Source organism: Ovis aries, chromosome 25 (assembly GCF_016772045.2).
Source record: "Ovis aries strain OAR_USU_Benz2616 breed Rambouillet chromosome 25, ARS-UI_Ramb_v3.0, whole genome shotgun sequence".
Classification (NCBI taxonomy): Eukaryota; Metazoa; Chordata; class Mammalia; order Artiodactyla; family Bovidae; genus Ovis; species Ovis aries.
The window spans coordinates 32783398-32801519 of NC_056078.1; the positions used below are offsets into that span (position 1 = coordinate 32783398).

Here is an 18122-nt window from a genome sequence, read left to right on the forward strand (position 1 = left end):
CACCTGCCACAGGGATGCGAGGGACAAAGTGACCGTATGCTGCAAAGAGCACAGGAGCAGAAGCTGGATGGACCTGGGCTCTTCCACTCTGGCCACACACGCAGGAACTCCGAACAGCCAAAACAATCTCGGGAAAGAAGAGTGAAGCTGGAGGACTCACACTTCCTGATTGGGGACAAAGCTGCAGCGATCAAGACAGTGTGGTACTGGCTCAGAGGCAGACACACGGACCAATCAAACAGAACACAGAGCCCAGAAACTAACCTTTGCATAATGGTCGAGTAATTCTGACAGATTGCTGAAAGACAATCCAATGAGGGAAGAAGAGTGTCTTCAAGAAATGATGCTGGGAAAACTTGATATCCACGTGTAAAAGGGGGAATTTGTACCCTTTCCTAACAGCATATGCAAAAATTAACTCAAAAGGAAATCAAAGTCTTAAAGACAAGAGCTAAAACTAGAAAACTCTTAGCAAATGCCAAGATACTGAATTTGGCAGTGATTTCTTGGATATGACACCAGAGACGCGGCAACAAAAGAAAAAGCAGACATGCTGGACTTCATGAAAATGTTTAAAACGGTAAATGGGAAAATGCTATCAACAGGGTAAAAAGGCAACACACAGAGTCAGAGAAAATATCTGCAAATCACATATCTGATAGCGAATTAGTATCAGTATGTGAATGCTAAATCGCTTCAGTTGTGTCCAACTCTTTGCAACCCTATGGACTGTACCCTGCCAGGCTCCTCTGTCCATGGGATTCTCTAGGCAAGAATACTGGAGTGGGGTGCCATGCCCTTCTCCGGGAATCTTTCCAACCTAAGGATTGAACCCGTGTCTCTTATATCTCCTGCACTGGCAGGCGGGTTCTTTTCCACTAGCACCACCTGGAAAGCCCCTCAACAGAAAACTCCTAAAACTCAACAACAGAAAATGTTCAAAATTAGGCATGACTTGATAGACATTTCCCCAAAAAAGATAATAAGCAATACAAGTGTCTACTGATGGATGAAATGATAAGCAAAATGTGGTATAAACATACAATAAAATATTACTCAACCTTAAAAAGGCAAGAGATTTGGGTGTCTTCTACAACATGGATGAATTCTAAGGACATTATGCTAAGTGAAATGAGCCAGTCACAGAGACACAACCAACCAGTGATTGGTTCCATTTCTATGAAGTACTTAGAGCAGTCAAAACTGTAGAGAAAGCAGAATAGTGGCTGCCAGGGTGAAAGGGGGAAACGGGGGTCACTATTTAATGGGTGTAGTTTTAGTTTTGCCGGATATAAACAGTCTTGGAGATGGATGGCAGGGATGGCAGTACACTGTGAATGTTTGTATTAATAACATTGATGGTTAAGATGGTAAATTCTAGGCTTACTTTACCACATCAGAAAAACTGGTAGCAAAAAGCAAAACAAATGAAAAACAGTGGGGGCAGGGGGCGGGGGCAGGGGCGCGCAGAAGGCACCTTTCTCTCCCTCCCTCTCCATTAAAGTAACACAAAATCTCTGGGACTTCAGTGTGATCCAAACCCCACCAAGCATCACAAAATCCTACAACAACTTTGATCCAGCAAAGCCCCAGCCCCTCAGTCCTAGAAGTCAAGAACGCTGCAAGCTTCTGAGCACAGGAGTAAGACAGCAGAGATGAGCGTCAGGAAAATGTCTCCAGCACCTGTGAACAGGGTGGGTGGAAAGAGGGAAGGCCTGGAAGTCAAGAGAACAGTTAGGATGCTTCTGCAAGAGCTCCCCTGAACCACTGGTCAGGGGTGCGAGCTGAGCAGGGACAGAGAGACTGCAGAGGGGAGGACAGGCTAGGATGAAGGAACTGTGGGTGGGGAGAAGTGGAGGGTGATACTGGGTCGGGGTGAAGGTACTGGAAGGTACTTCAGTTAACAGAGGCAGAGGACTGAAGAAGGCTGGTGAAGAGAGATGAGGAGACCCTGCTGAGGCTCAGGCTGAATGAATGTGCTAAAGGAAATCTCTGCGGGGGTGGCCTGCTGCCACCTGGAGCTGGGGAGCCAGGTTCAAGCTAACACAGTCACCCCGTAGAGCGTGGGGGATATGAGTGCCAAGCCTAGAGTGGCTCACTGGCAATGTGAAGCCCTTGGGTAAGAAAAAAGCGAGGGGAAGGGGAAGGTCAGATCTAGGACTTCCTAAATAGCACCCACACAAGAAGTACTGTTCTACGCACTGTGTTGTTGGTGAAGTCACTAAGTCACTTCTGACTCCATTGCAACCCCATGGACTGTAGCCCACCAGGCTCCCCTGTCCATGAGATGTCCCAGGCAAGAATACTGGAGTGAGTCGCCATTTCCTTCTCCAAGGGATCTTCCTGATCCAGGGATGGAACCCAAGTCTCCTATTTGGCAGGTAGATTCTTTACCACTGAGTCACCTGAGCAGCTTACCGTTCTAAGCATATACAGGACAAAATCCTAGGACATGTAACCTGTGGGGACAGGAGAAGGAATACAAATTTCAGAGAGAGACACAGAAAGACTACTTGGGGAAACAGGAGGAACAAGAGAATTAAGTCTTCCAGAAGGCAGTGGGGTAGAGTGGTCGGAGGGGCTGGTCTGCCATGCCAAATGCTAGGCTAGGACACAGAGCACAGACATTTGATTCAGTCATCTGGAGGTCAGTGATGTCCTGCTAATTAAGTATGGCTATTGATTGGCTTTGGTTTCTCCATCAAAACTGCGGGGCTTGGATTAGACCAGAAAAGGCTAGAGGTTCATCATGAAAGAACAGCCATGGCTTGTGACAGCTGCCTGCTGTGCTTAAGGAGCGTGAGGCTACACCTGTGCTTAGGAAAGGAGCCCAGGATGGATCAGCGATGTCTGCCAAGGGCAAGACCAGGGGGTATGCATTGCTCCTGATCTATGTTGTTCCTAAGGGCCAGTCCACCAACAGAAACACTATTTCAAGGTTCCCAGCTCTTAGCAAGCTTACTACACTCAATCACTGACCAGAATTAACTCTAAAATCCAATCAGTTTCTCCAACATTCTTTAAATGCCCAGGACTGAAAGGGCCCTCCGGGAGAATAAAAGGACAAGATCTCATCTATTCTTTCCTTGAGGCTCTGAGAAACAGAGCACAGAAGAGTGGGGCCCTCCGGGGAGCCTCTCAGAGGCCCTGCCCCAAGCAGGCGGCTGTCCCACCCAAGAGCCCTGGGACACTTTGCCGGCCTTTTCTTCTTGGATAAGGTGACATCACCCAGAAAGATTCACACTTATTTGCACAATGCTTTTATGGATTTTGAAAGGACCTTCAGAAGAAGATGAAAGGAGTCCATTTTCAAAACCACAGGGACGTTTTACAAAGTTTTACAAAAAGGACAGCTACATGTACTGGCCTGCAGGAATCTGCTCAGGTACCAAATGCTGAAGCTGAAGCCCCAATACTTTGGCCACCTGATGTGAAGAGCCGACTCATTAGAAAAGACCCTGATGCTGGGAAAGACTGAAGGCAGGAGGAGAAGGGGAGGACAGAAGTCAAGATGGTTGGATGGCATCACTGACTCAATGGACGTGAGTTTGAACCAGTTCCGGGAGATGGTGAAGGACAGGGAAGCCTGGCGTGCTGCAGTTCATGGGGTCGCAAAGAGTCGGACACGACTAAGAGACTAAGCAACAACCAGATGTTGTCAAACCCCAAACAGGGGAGAGGACTTGGGCTGCAACCCACTCACTCAAGCAGTGTTCTCCTTTCGCCAGCCATCTCCTGCACCCCGCCACAAATAAAGGTGAAACATCGAGAGCATCCTTCTCCCTAGGATCTCGCAACAAAGCCTTCCATCATGCTCCAGTTTCTAACCTATAATCTCATCAAATCCGGCGCTCACATTTACCTTCAGCCTGAGTGCATAACCAACCACCTACTCTAAAGCCCAGAAGATGGGCCCATGGCCACTCTTTCCTCAAATGAAGAAATAATAGTTCCCCCCACACCCTACCCCGAGCAAAATCTGGCCACACACTGTCTACGAATTGTCCCAAATCAGCCCCAGGAAATGGGGGAGGTATGATCACAGAAGGATTTTAGGTTTGGAGATGGATGGCAGGGATGGCGGCACACTGTGAACGTTTTTATTAATAACATTGACAGTTAAGTTGGTAAATCCTAGGCTTACTTTACACCACATCAGAAAAACCGGTAGCAAAAAGCAAAACAAATGAAAAACAGTTGGGGGGTTGGGGTGGGGAAGGCACCTTTCTCTCCCTCCCTCTCCATTAAAGTAATACAAAATCTTTGGGACTTCAGTGTGATCCAAACCCCACCAAGCATCACATAATCCTTCAAAGACTTTGATTCCGGAAAGCCCCAGGCCCTCAGTCCTGGAAGTCAAGAACGCTCCAGGCTTCTGAGAAGGGGGAGGAGATCACAAAAGTATTTCAAATGCACAAATGTGGGTTACCTTTCACACACACAGGCAATCCTTACGAGACAAAGTAGATCGTGATAACAAAAGAAGGTATTTCACTTTCTTGTGCAAGGAGGAAAAAAAAAAAAATCCACATTTACAACCACAGAGTAAAGCAAATGAAACCAAAGCACACCAGTCCCCAAAGACCTCAGGGTCCACCCAGCTCCAGGCACACTGGCCACCTGCAGGAAACCCTGATAGCACAGCACACGCACCCAGGGTCCTTCAGTCAATGGGAATCCCCACGGCAGTGTCACTGTGCTGTGCCTGCCACGACCGGCCCCAGCACAAGGCCAATGCTCAGTTAAAGCCTGAAGAGTAACTGCTGGATCCTCATTCTCAGTTGCACTTCAGCCTCTTTAGAGCCTATGCCACCCAGCCTTGACCTTCTACAGATGTCCAGAGGAGACACACGGAGCCAGGTCACGTGGCGAGGTGGAGACAGTGCCAAGGCCAACTTCAGGGTCCCTCATCACTACGGAACCACACATAATAGAAATAATCTGTGAAGGGCTGAATTGTGTTCCCTCTAAAATTCAAATGTCAAAGTCCTAACTCCCCAGAATCTCAGCATTTGGAGATGGGGTCTTCAAAGAGGAAATGCAATTAATACCAGGTCAGTAGGGTGGGCCCTAATCTTTCTAAGAAGAGGGAATCTGGACATAGACAAGTGCACACACACAGAGGAAAGACCCTTGAAGATACAGAGAGAAGACAGCTCTCTATAAGCCAATGCAAGAGACAGGTCTCACAAGAAACCAGCCCTACTGACACCTTGATCAGGGACTTGTAGTCGCCAGGACTGTGAGACAATAGATACCCATCGACTGAGCCCCCAGGTCTGTGGTCCTTTGTTACGGAAGCCCTTCCACACTAATCCAGTTGCTACTGCGCCAGGCTTTGCACAGCCCTACCCAATACGGACATCGTCCACAGTGAAAGCCACGGAAAACTGTCAGATGAATCCTTTATCCTGGGTTTCCCTGGTGGTTGAGCAGTTAAGAATCTACCTGTCAGTGCACAGGACATGGGATCAGTCCTTGGTTGGGGAAAGTCCCAGATGCCGAGGGGCAACCAAGCCCAGGAACCACAGCCACTGAAGCTCAAGAGACTGGAGTCTCTCCAGCCATCACAAGAAGCCATCACAAGAAGTCCACGCAGCAGAACGAAGAGTAGTTCCCCTTGCTGCAACTAGAGAAAGCCCACACGCAGCAATGAAGACGCAGCGCGGCCAAAAATAAATAAATCAATCTTCTTTATAAAAATGCTATCCTACTTAAAACTCACAGCACTCCAGAAAAGGGATACTGCTATCAGCCTCAATTTACCAACAAGGTTCCTGTAGCTCAGAAAGATGAAGGAGCCAGACACAGATTATTCAGCTAGACTTGGAACAAATGTCCCCAGTTCTGGGGCCTGCACCTTTACTCCTAGCTGCCTCTAAGCAAACCCTGCTCCCTCAGCCTGTCCCCCACCCATTCAGCAGCTCCAGTATGATCCCAGAATGGCTCTGTCCACCCAGACCACTGATGACCACCATCTGAGACCACTGCCTTCCTCGTCACCCTCAGACCTCCCAACAGCTACTTAAGGAAACTCTGTTGTCCACTATGAATAGCTCTGGTGTCTTTTCTTCTTCTTTTTTTAATGAATACTGCTTTCATCATCAGGAAAAAAAAAATTATTCTTAAAAAGTTAACACTGTTAATGAATTCTATAGACTCTTCAGCCTGTGTGTAAATAAGTAAATGATCAAAAGGAATATCTTTGGAAACACAATTAAGAATAAAAAGGGGGAAAAAATACAAGCAACCTTTGCCAGTGTCCCATCAGCCAAGATGAGATAAGGGACTCACGTGGCAAAAATAAGACCGTCACGGCCAATAACCCCAGTCAGGCCATCTCCCGAAAATATCTATTTTTAAAAGCATGTTCCATTTCATCACGTTTCAGAAAAACAAAGAAGAGACCTTGAGGGGCAGACAGGCAGGCTCCAAAGCGAAACGCAGCACGCTTACAGCTTACAGCAGCGGTGTGGTCGCCCGTGGCCAGACAGTGATTTTCATCTGAAAAATGCGAATCTCCAGTGACAGATGGAGCTCAGATACAGAGCTACCATCAGCATGCAGCCCAACAAAGCGCCAATTTTCATATCTCCTAGGGCCTGCTGGGCCCCCAACTTCTTAGTTTAAATGGAAACTGTCAGACCAGATTTTGTGCAAACATGCGCTTTCCTTGGGGGCAAACATTCTGAGTCTACAACCTGTTGTTTCATTTTCTCAGCTTTCTGTCCATGGCAACCACATCAAAGATGAGAGAGGCAGGTGGGGGGAGGGCTGTCAGGAGCACCCGAGAACAGAGCAAACACAAAGTGTAGCAAGAGCCGGCTGAATAACTAGGAGGCATCGTGCAGCAGGCGCCTCTTTACTCTGCCCCTCGCTGTCAATCACAGGCAAATGACAGGGCGGGGCCACATGGGAAGAGAGCTCCCCTTCTCCTGCAGCTCCTGCGTGGATGTACCAGTCTGTGTTAGCACAGCTCCCCTCCCGATAAGCTCCAAGGTCCCGGAGAGGGAAACGACACAACAAAATATGCGCACACACAAACACACACACACACACAGACCCACACATACAGAACTGCTGGGGTGGGGAGAGGCGGCCACGCAGACAGTGAGAGCAGAATTCCCATATGAACAGGATTAGATGACGGGGTTAAAAGTATGACTAATATTCACAGGAAAAGCTGTTGGACACAGTTTCAGCTGCTGATACTGATTCTTCTGAACCACTTTAAAACGCCAGTCACTTTTTCATTCTAAGCGTATTCATTGGAGCCTGTTTAAACCATCTCAAAACACAGATAGGCCTCTGCCCAAACTCACCTTCACGCCATCGGCATGCTTCAGGCAGATGGAAGGAATTCTGAGGCAGGGACATCTGTAAGGACCATTCCAGCCCCTGTTACTAAATACATCTTCCTCTAAAGTCTCATGCACTAAAAACCTCCTTAAGCCAAGTCACCTACTACAGACCGCATTCCTCTGAGGTGTGTGGTCTTCAGTAGCCTGCACGGTGTGTCTGGGGTTTGTGTTTGGTGGGGAGTGATGGAGAGGCTCCCTCAAGATAACTGAGGAAGAACTGCCAAAACTGAAACACTTCAATCTTTCAGAGTCTCATTTCCCAGTGTGTCCGTATCTCAAGCAGACAAGTCAAATCCCGGCCGTGAGGAAGGCTCACAGCCCACAGGCAACCTCCCAGACCTGGGCCTGTGCCAGGAGAGTAACCAGTGAGGTTTCTTGATACGGGCATGATAAAAACTCTAGGAAACATCATTTTTAATAGCAACCAAAAAGGGAGAGCAGCAGTCCCCAAAACTCTGTGTACCCCAGAAAAACAAAGAGACCTTGAGAGGCAGACAACAAAAATGGAGGTTGGGGTGGGTCTCCCAGCTCAGAGCCTGCTGCCCAGGGCCCCACCCAACCTGGAAGCCTGCATGTGCAGGCACCTCTCCCATGCTGACGGCCACTCTGTCCACCGGCTCACCACAAAGGCCACTTGTTTCCCATGAGTGCCCAGAACAGTGGCTCAACCAGTTGGCCCAGTCAGGGACTGTGGTCCTGGTGGATGGGTGGTGACAAGGGCTGCTGTGACCTCAGCAGACAATTAGCAAGGTAGTGTTGAGTTTCCAAGCTCTGGCAGGTCACCCACCAGGCTGGGAGAGCGTGTAGGAGTCAGCTTGCAGACCCAGGAAGGGGTCAGGCAGGGTCAGCTGCAGGCTATTTCAACTCCATGCCTGTCCCTCCACACTGAGCATTGCTTCCTCTGACCCTGGCTGAGGGTAGGGGGGTGTGCAGGAGAAGAGAGGTGATCACAAGGAATTTAGAACCTGTCACACGAGACCTTGTCACATGAGGTCTTGGAGCACAGGATACAGGAGGACAGCAGGAGGTTGGAAATGTGTGGGGACACGGTTCAGTGAATGTATGATGAGGAGGGCCACTGTGGACCCCTGGGGGTGGGGGCCAACGGTAATGACCATCTTAAACATGCAGGGAAATGCAACGCCCTACAGCATCTGCTGGACACTCTGAAAGTCAGATCAATCTATCTCGGCTGTTCTAACCATACCTGAATATGGTGGTTCAGTATGGTTAGAACAGCCAAGATAGATCGTGTCCGACTCTTTGCAACCCCATGGACTACACAGTCCATGGGATTCTCCAGGCCAGAATACTGGAGTGGGTAGCCTTTCCCTTCTCCAGAGGATCTTCCCAACCCAGGGATCGAACCCAGGTCTCCCTCATTGCAGGCGGATTCTTTACCAGCTAAGCCACAAGGGAAGCCCATATTTGACATAAAGCCACAATAATTGTGGGAGGTGGAAAAGAACCAAAAGCTGCAAAAAGGAAAAAATACGAGGTCTGAAGGAACAGACTACTCACTGTCTTTACAGGGCCAAATGGAGATGATGAGAAAAAGGGAAAATGTGGAGACAGTTTAGGGCCAAAAGATCAAGAAGTAAAACTGGCCAGACTTACCCCAAGAAAGGCGAGCACCTTCTCAAAGTGGGGTGCCCCCACTGCTGTCACAGAGCTGCAAGAGACGGCCACTTACCAGGGCTGCAGGGTGTCTTCAGCTGTGGGCACTCTTGACTACGAGGCCCACTCAGGCGCCAACATCCACCCGACCTACCTCCACACCCCTCACCAGTCCCTCCTTGCTGTTGCCACCATCCAGGGGATACCTCCCAGCTCAACTGTTTCTTCTACCTCCCGACTCGCCTTGAGTCTCCAGGGTCCCAGCTCTGCCACCTGCCCCTGCAGACAAGGCCCACAATACCTTCCCATACCCGGTTTCCTCATGCACAATGGCTCCAGAGGGTTCAGGGAATAACCAGGGTCAAGAGTCATTCTGAGCTTCTGGAAACCCAGCAAGCACCACCTCCCAAAAGCGCTTCCCAAGGCTCAGCTCTGTGCCATCTCCAAGCTTCCGGGAAGTCCTGGCTACAGAATAAAGTCTGCCTTGAGGCTAGCATCCAAGGGTCTTCTTCAAGGGCTGGGCCCAGCCTGCCTGCCTGCACCCTCTCCCATTGCTCTCCTCACCATCCAGGCCTCCAGCCTGGCTAACGGGCTATGCCCTCATCACTCCCTGCCCACGCCCACATATCCTGCCTCCACCATGACCACCACCTCTACCAAGGTCTACACCGTCCCTCCAGTGCGCACACATGCACGCTCAGTCATGTCTGACTCTTTGCAACCCCATGGACTGTGGCCCATCAAGCTTCTCTGTCCATGGGATTTCCCAGGCAAGAATACTGGAGTGAGTTGTCTTTTCCTCCACCAGGGGATCTTCCCAGTTTTAAATGGGCCCTCTCCAAGGAGCCTTCCCAGACCTGTCCATCTGGAAATTATCTGTTCTGCTATCAGCCTGCTTATACCTCCCTATGGTTCTAACCAACATCTAGCAGGTCTGGCTGCACCTGTGAGAATGGGTCCCAAGGCCAACATTACGGCTGCACGGCCTGCACAGTCTCACGAGGCCCTCCACTTGGCTTCATGCTCTGCTGTTGCTGTCTTAAAATTACTAATGATTTACAAGTCAAGGGTCCTGCAATTTCACTTTGCACTGGGCTGCAAATTAAGTACCCAGTCCTGCTGAGGACTTCACAAGGAAGAGGCTTTTGTTTATGTCTGCATCGCTGCAGTAGTGGGCAGTGGGGCCTGTTATCTAGCAGGAATTCACAGGAAGAGGAAAGGGGTAAGCGTCTAGTGTCTCTGCCACCTCGGGCAGCTCATCCATACGTGTGCAGCTCACCTTTCTCCCTTCCTTCCTGCTCCCCCCCACACACACACATACGCAGCAGAGCACAGAGCAGCAATTGGCCTCAGATCATGCCCAACACCTATCTTCCCTCCCATCCCCACTATGAAGCACTCCACAGGACACCACAAAAAGAGTCCTCTGACTCTCCCGAAACCCAGCATCTTAAGGACACACTGGTCTGCTGAACAGCTCACCCCTGAAGAGCTTTAGGACCCTGATTCAGGAGTCAACCCTGCTCTGCTGCTTACCGACTGTACCACCTTGACCATGAGGCCCAGAAGGGGGACGTGTGGACAGCCCTCTCCAGCCTTCCCACCTGCCTCCCTGCCCTCCTTCAGACCTGGATGCAGCCCTGTCCCTTCCTGCCACCTGGCTGGATGGCAAGGGCCCACTGTGACCACCTTAACCTGCTCTCACAGTCTTTATCTGTGGTGCCCACAAGCCCCAGAGTCAGGAGAACAGGACAGACATAACCACAGGCCAGACACGGCCTTAGGAACCAGGGAAGGTGGCCACTTGCCCTCACCAGTGGACTCACCCTCCGTGCTGGCTCAGACCTGCAGGAGGTCTGGCACATGCCCTCAATCCCCCCTACCCCGTGACCCATAAGCAGCCTGCTGGCACCGGCACTCAGCCCTAAGCCAAGCCAACTCGTGAGAAAAACTCCCTGGCCGTAAAAAAACAAATGCATTTGGCCCATTATGGAAAGATAAAGATAGAGAACATAATAGAGTCCTCCGTCTTCATCTGATCTGGGGCCACTAAACAAAAAGTTTCAGCTTAAACACACACTAGGTGTGTTTCAGCCCCCAAGATAACACTGTTTTCATGAAGAATCACAAAACGTGTAAGACAGAGGGTAGATAAACAAGGTCCTGTTGTATAACACAGGGAACTATATTCGATACCTTGTAATAACCTATAAAGAAAAAGAATATGAAGAATATATGTGTGCGTAACTGAATCACTGCTGTACACCGGAAACTAACAACACTACAGATCAACTATACTTCCGTCAAAAAAAAAAACACAGAAGGTGGCAACCCCAAAGAACAAGTAATCCAATGTACCCGTTTGTCAGATGAGGAAACAGGGGCTCTAGCAGGGTCAGAACTGCCTACCTCTGAGCCCCTAGAACCCCACCATGCTTCACTTGGACACTACATCCGTGCACTGTATTGGCACTAGCTGTTTACAAGCCACCTCCCACACGCCTCTGTGAGTTGCTGGAGACTAGGGTGTTAACTGTTTCACCTCTGCCGATCCAGTATCACTGCCCAGGCCTGGCAACCATAGGCAACTCAATAAAGAAACAAACGACCCACAGAGACATAGAGAAGGCCAACAAAGCTGGGCCTGGAGCCCTAGTTCCCATGTGGCCACCTTCCCATTCTTCTCTCAGACTGAATGCAGTGGGTGCTGCTGCGTAACTTGGGTGAAGGAACAGGAGCATGGCAGGACCCGTATGCTGTACACGGCCCCGTTAGGATGCTAGCCTGGGGTCAGACTTGTTTCCAGCCCTGCCTGTGACCACACGAACTGCCCTCTCTGAACCTTGGTTTTTTCCATTGTCAATTGAGTATGGACTGATGATAACACGCAGGTGGAGCTGAGCGCGCCCAAAACCCACGTCTCCCTCACCATCAGCGCACAAGTTCTCCCCTAACCCTGGTGGCCTGTGAGAACAGACACCATCAGCGCCACTGTACAGATGGGAAAACACGGTCTTGAGAGGCCACGCTGCTCCTGCAGTGCCCCCCTCCCATGCTCACCAGGGTGCCAACAAGAGCCCCAGGCCAGGGTAGGGGCAAGAAAGGGCTCCAGGAGCACCTGCCTCTCAGAGAGCCACACCTGCCAGCCCCACATTGAGCTGGACAGCAGCCCCTGACTGTGACCTGCTAAGTCCACAGCCAGTCCCTGGGTGCCACGGGGAAGCATCAGCTATAGACCCTTCCATGCTGTGGACAGGAGTCCAAGGAAGCTCAGATGGCCAAGCAGAAAATACGGCCTAGAAGTCACAGCAGACACTGTTACCTGGTTTTCTGGTTCTCCCCAGAGGAGACGTTGTTAATGGCAGATGGAGGGAGGGCAGTTTCAGCACGTACCTGCCCCTGGACTTGAGCTGGGACATCCCCTCTTCCACTCCCCACTGTGTCTCCTTCACAACAGAGCGATCCTGGGTCCCTCCCACGGTGGGGCTGACTTCTCTATCCTCGGGTACCAGAGCAGGTAGACAAAGCCTGTTTCTAAACCCACAGACATCAACCAAGACTTTAGTACAAGGAGCTACGGGGAAGAATATGGTCCCGGTAGACAGCCATGTGTATCTGTATCCACTGCATGGTGACTGGGGTCTCCATTGCCCACTGAGAGGCTGAATCCTGGCCTAGGTGTGTATGTGGACGCGTCAGTTATCTGCTGGGATGATCAGTATCCCCGAGGCGATACCTGCGTGAGCCCTGGAGCCCACCTGCCTGCCAGGAATTCCAGCTCACACACATTCTGTATGACTCCAGGCACCTTCTTTAATCTCTCTGTGCCTTGCTGGTGTCTCCCGTAAACAGGGATGATAACAGTATCCACCTGCCAGGGTTTTGGAGACGATGAAACGAGGTAACATTTGGTGCAATATTTAGCATATAATAAAAGCCCCATTTTCCCCCAACACGATGTTAACAGAGTGGCTTCCAGGACTTATGCGTGCTTTTCTTTTGTCTTCTTCATTAACTGAATTTCCTACATGAATGTACATGTTTTACTGTCAGCAAAGAATAAAGCCTTTTTTCTTTTTAAGCTAGGGTAGGAAGAATCCCAAGTAACCCTTTCCTCCAAACACACGGGGCCGAAGCAGTCCTGTCCCCGCTGGTCTGTTCTGAGAGAGTTTCGAGAGGCCCTCTTTGGGGCAGGGCACTCTACTGCTCAGGGAAGCCCCAGGCCTTTCTCCTCCCTGACCCATGCTATGCTTCTTTTCCACCCTGCCATCCAGCAGGACTCAAGCCTGACCTCATCCAAGAAGCCCTCCCTGTAGGCCCACCCTGCAACCTTCCTCCCGGGGAACATTAGCCTTCCCTTCACCCGTTCCCCTGTCTGAAGCTTGCCCACCCCACAGCAAGCCTCTTTTGTGCCAATCTGAGAGTCCAGCGGTGAGACTCCCACCAACCCCCTGGACGGATAATCTTGAGGGCAGGGCCACCTGCTTCCTCTGCGATTTCAAAGCACTCACCAGACTTCTCTTCTCGGGTCCTCACTCCATAGCCCACGAGTAGGGGAGGGGTTCAGGGACGGAAGTCATAAGTGGGCCCTGCCACTGGATGAAGGCCACTCTGACCAACTCCAATCAAGGGCTCATTCCCAGTACAGTACTGCATCCCAGGGGAGGCACGGCCAGGCCCCTCAGCCAACAGACCCCAGGGCTAACGGAACAGCCCAGCTCCACAGGGCAGAACAGCACTGGCCACCGCAGCACCTCCCTGTCCTCCCCCTCCCATGGCTCACATTCCTCCCTCCTCTCCCCTGGCTGGGCTTTGATCCTCAGCCGCCCCATTGCAGGGCCTGGTCCTTCTGAGGATGCCCAGACCTAAGGACACAGTGAGCCACGCTAAACGGGGGGGAGGGGGAAGAGGCTTTGAGCTCTGTACAAAATGCCTCTGGTTTTTCTCTGTTTTATGTCAAATGACCTATAACGCCCCAGGCAACGGTACATTTGAGCCCTGGGTGCTTAGAAGAATTTAGCAGGACGGTTTAAAATGTCCTGACTTGAAGGTGTCAGATTTCGTAAAGCGAGGAAATTTGGAACACATATGCAGACCTCAACGCTGGGACGCTCGAAAGGTCTCTCAACTGTCCAGACCAGACTGTGTAAAGACAAAAGAGCAGCTCTCCCGAGCTCCTCCCAAGTTTCAGGAATTCTAAGATTGCCCAAGGGATAGCAATCAGCAGTGTGCGTGTGTGTACACACATCTATAACAATGTCTTCTAACAAAAACATGTCAGTCACGGACAATCAAGCTTATAATACATGTCGTTTTTTAATGACATGAGCATAACAACCAAATACAACATGTTTGTTAGAATTTTTAAAAATCTATAAAAAGCATATGTAGGACAAATGTTGTGGTTTAATCACTAAGTCCTGTATGACTTTTTGACCCCATGGACAGGCTCCTTTGTCCATAGGATTTCCTAGACAAGAATGCTGGAGTGGGCTGTCGTTTTCTTCTCCAGGGGATCTTCCCGACCCAGGGATCAAACCCATGTCTCCTGCATTGGCAGGCGGATTCTTTACCACTGAGCCACCAGGGAAGTCCACGTAGGACAATTCAGGAGAGTGAAATGCACTGCCTACTAGATAATGTGACTCTATCAGTGCTGAATTCTTGGATGTGATAATGGTGGAGAGGTATGTAGGTGCACGTCCTGGCTCACAGGTGACACACGCTTCAGTGTTTAGGGGTAAAGTATTCCAATATCCACCACTTTTTCCAAAAGAATCAGGAAAAAATTATATGTGAATAAAAATGGAATGACAATGAGAAGAAAAACAAAAAAACAAGTATGCCAAGCTGCTACCCAGCGACGATTCTAGGTGAAAACTATATACATGTTCACTGTACTATTCTTTCAACTTCTTTGTATATCTGAACATTTACAAATGGAGTATCCGAAAAAATAGTATCATTTGAAATTTGTTTACAACAGAAAATTTTGAAGAAAAATAAAATGGCTCATAATTCTACTGTCTAGGCGATTTTTAAAAAATCTTGCTATTTAACTACTAATTTAAAAACATGCGAGCAGGACTTCCCTGGTGGTACAGCGGCACCTGCTAATGTAGGGGACACCGGTTCAATCCCTGGTCTGGGAAGATTCCACGTACCTTGGAGCCACTAAGCCAGTGTGCCACAACTTCGGAGCCTGTGCTCCAGAGTCTGCAGGCCGCCGCTACTGAAACCTATGTACCTAGAGCCCATGGTCAGCAACGAGAAGCCACAGTGAGAAGGCCGAGCGCCGCAATGCAGAGAAGCCCCCACTCACCGCTACCAGCAAGAGCCCGTGCAGCAACGAAGACCCAGTGCAACCCCCCAAAAACAGGTAATAATGCCGTATGTGTGCACTTACAATGCTGTAACATCTACCCAAGAAGGAAAACATTCAAAGAGGATTTTTTTCTCTTAATAAACTAATAGTTTAGACAAAGAACAATCGAGAAAAAAGCTTACTGTACCATTTCTTAACAGCAGAATGGACCTTTTATTCAAGTACGTGATTCCCAAAATGAGGGCCTATCCAAAGATAAGAAGACATGGGGAAGAAGTATCAAAAATGTTCTACCAAAATATTCTGGACCCCTTTGCCTCTGGTTCAGCTGATGATGGTGGAATTTCCAGGCAGGACTCTCCCCACATCTCCACCACCCACAGATAGGACTGCCCTCTGGGGCTTCCCTGGTGGCTCAGACAGTAGAGAATCCGCCTACAATGCAGGAGACCCAGGTTCAGTTCCTGGGTTGGGAAGATCCACTGAAGAAGGGAATGGCAACCGATTCCAGTATTCTTGCCTGGAGAATTCCAGGGGCAGAGGAGCCTGGTGGGCTACAGGCCATGGAGTTGCAAAGAGTCGGACACAACTGAGTGATTAAAACACAGTGGGGCTCCCCAGAAATCCCTGAGAGTCCTGTGATTGCCTATGCAGGTCCAGGAGTATGGGGGACCGTCCCCCAACAAAACACCCATGATCCCACCAGCTTCAGGAAGCACTTTCCTCCCACCTTCCTGGAGTACTTGAATTTCCTCAAGGCACCAGAAAGGCCCTTCCATCAGGTTTAAGAGACAAGGGCTCACAGTCGCCCCCTCACACTTAGGCTAAGTTGACCCTATCTTCCCCACCTCCATAAAGGCTTGGACACAGTCTGCTGATGTCCACCCTGCCCCACCACACCTCCCTCCCAGCAACAGACTTATCATCAGAGACGGGGAGTAAAGGAAAAGAAAGCAAATCCTGCTGAATTGCTCATTAAGATTTTGAAAATGAGGGATTTCCCTGGCGGTCCAGTGGTTAACACTCCATGCTGACAATGCAGGGGTCCAGGTTTGATCCTCGGTCAGGGAACTAGAACCTGCATGCCACAACTAAAGAGCCTGCCCACATGTTGCAACTGAGACCTGCCACCGCCAAATTTTTTAAAAAAATAGGATTTTGAAACCTGTCCACAGAGAGGAGGCTGGTGACAACGAGAAGGAGGCAGAGGTGCAGGAGCATCTGAGAAGAGTCGTCCCGGCAGGAGGAGAGCGAAAGGAGAGGCAGAGGCGTCCAGGAGCGGGGCCAGGAAAGCTTGCACAGAGCCCACCACTGGCCTGGCTCCTAACACCAGGAGAGGGCTGCTCTTCCTGCCAACAGAGTTATCTTTTAATCCAACCCCCGGATGACACCATCTGGCAGGAGCAGCTCCTCGGGGCACACAAGTCACGCGGCTAGGCCCTGTCTGTCCCTTCAGGCCGGGGCTTGCCCTGCGATCCCAGGAAGCACAGCCGCTGCCCCTCCGAGGCCTGGCTTCCGACAGGCCTGTGCATGCCTGGGCGGGTGAGGCAGTAGGTGAGGAAGTGGAGAAAGCTGCCATGCCGGGCAGGGTCACCAAACACAAAGACCCAAGAAGGGAAGGCAGTGGCTCCAAGTCACCGGGCAGGTTGGCATCATGCCAGGAAGAGGCAGCCACCCTAGCATCTTCCTTTTCCCCAGATGTAGTGAAGAGCTTTGCAGCTTAAGAACAGCTGATATCGAGTGGCCGTGGCGGGCTGCCCGGAATCCCGCGCAGGAGGAATCCTGTGGCCCTGGGCAAGCAGAGCAGGCCAGAGCGTGCTGACAGATGCTGAGACCAGTGAGCGGCGCTGCCCAGCCTGCCTCCACTCCACGCACTCCTGACAACTCAAGGACCAGCCTGGAGCTACGTGCTACCTACTGGGAGGATTTCTGAGGCCTCTCTCGTCACCCAGATACAAAAGCCACGTTCTCTTAGAAGCAGCAGGCTTGTCCCCACCTCCACACCAGAGTCTGTCTGGGCGCCTGCCTCTGTGAACATCCAAGTCCCACCCACGCCTCCAGCCCCAGTTCAAAATCCCAGCTCCCAGGGGGTGTGGGTAAGACATGGGGGACGTGGAAGTCTCGAGGCTGGCAGGGAAGGGGGACATGTAATGTGTGCCCTCCAGTTCCGGCAGCACCTGGCAGGCAGCCCTGCAGGTCCTCCCGGCCTCGGGCACGCCGTCGCCACAGGCAGCCGTCCCCTTGCTGACCAGCTCTCCATGCGCAGTGTCCTTCCTTGTGGGCACCTGAAATCTGCCAGAAGAAACCAGGACCCAAAAGTCCAGATCTAGCGGCCCCAGAGGCTGCTCTGATTTCCCACCATAGCTCAGTGGGTGTGCCCTCTGGATCCCAACCACCAGATGTGAAATCCTAACTCACCAGCTTAGACTCTGGGCAAGTAGCTTGCCCTCTCTGTCCCTCAAGTCCTCGCATCTGTAAAATGGGGGAAATAAAAGCCCTTCATCTTCGGGTTGCTGGGACAACCCCTGAGACATCCGTGTCAGCCCCCTGGCACGTGCTGTAAGTGGTCAGTAACTGTCTACAACACTTATCATCTACTGCACTGCTCCATCAGGCCTGTTCCCACGAGCTCTGTCGTGGCCCAGCCTCTGCCCGCTCCTGACACTCATCCCACTTTCTCAAGACCAGACTCACACTTGGCAAGCATCCAGTTCTACAGCCTCCGTTAGGAGGAGCCAGCTCTCTGGGGACACATTTCAAACCCTAGCCTCTCCCGCAAAACCTTCTGCGCAGAGCTCAGTTAGGCCATCTGAGTAGCC

General features: G+C 50.8%; 1 protein-coding gene across 10 annotated transcripts in view; it reads right to left on the reverse strand.

The window, feature by feature from the left end:
* The window catches only part of DLG5 (discs large MAGUK scaffold protein 5), a 120670-nt gene that overhangs the window by 79280 nt on the left and 23268 nt on the right, over positions 1 to 18122 (reverse strand). The window contains exon 1 of one of the 10 annotated variants that reach the window (XM_060406550.1): positions 13490 to 16634. The exons of 8 other annotated variants lie outside the window; for them this stretch is intronic. The gene's annotated coding sequence lies outside the window, so the exon portion shown is untranslated. Of the gene's footprint in view, positions 1 to 6408; positions 16635 to 18122 lie in introns of those variants that run through there. One more of the 10 variants, XM_060406551.1, reaches the window with a different exon arrangement.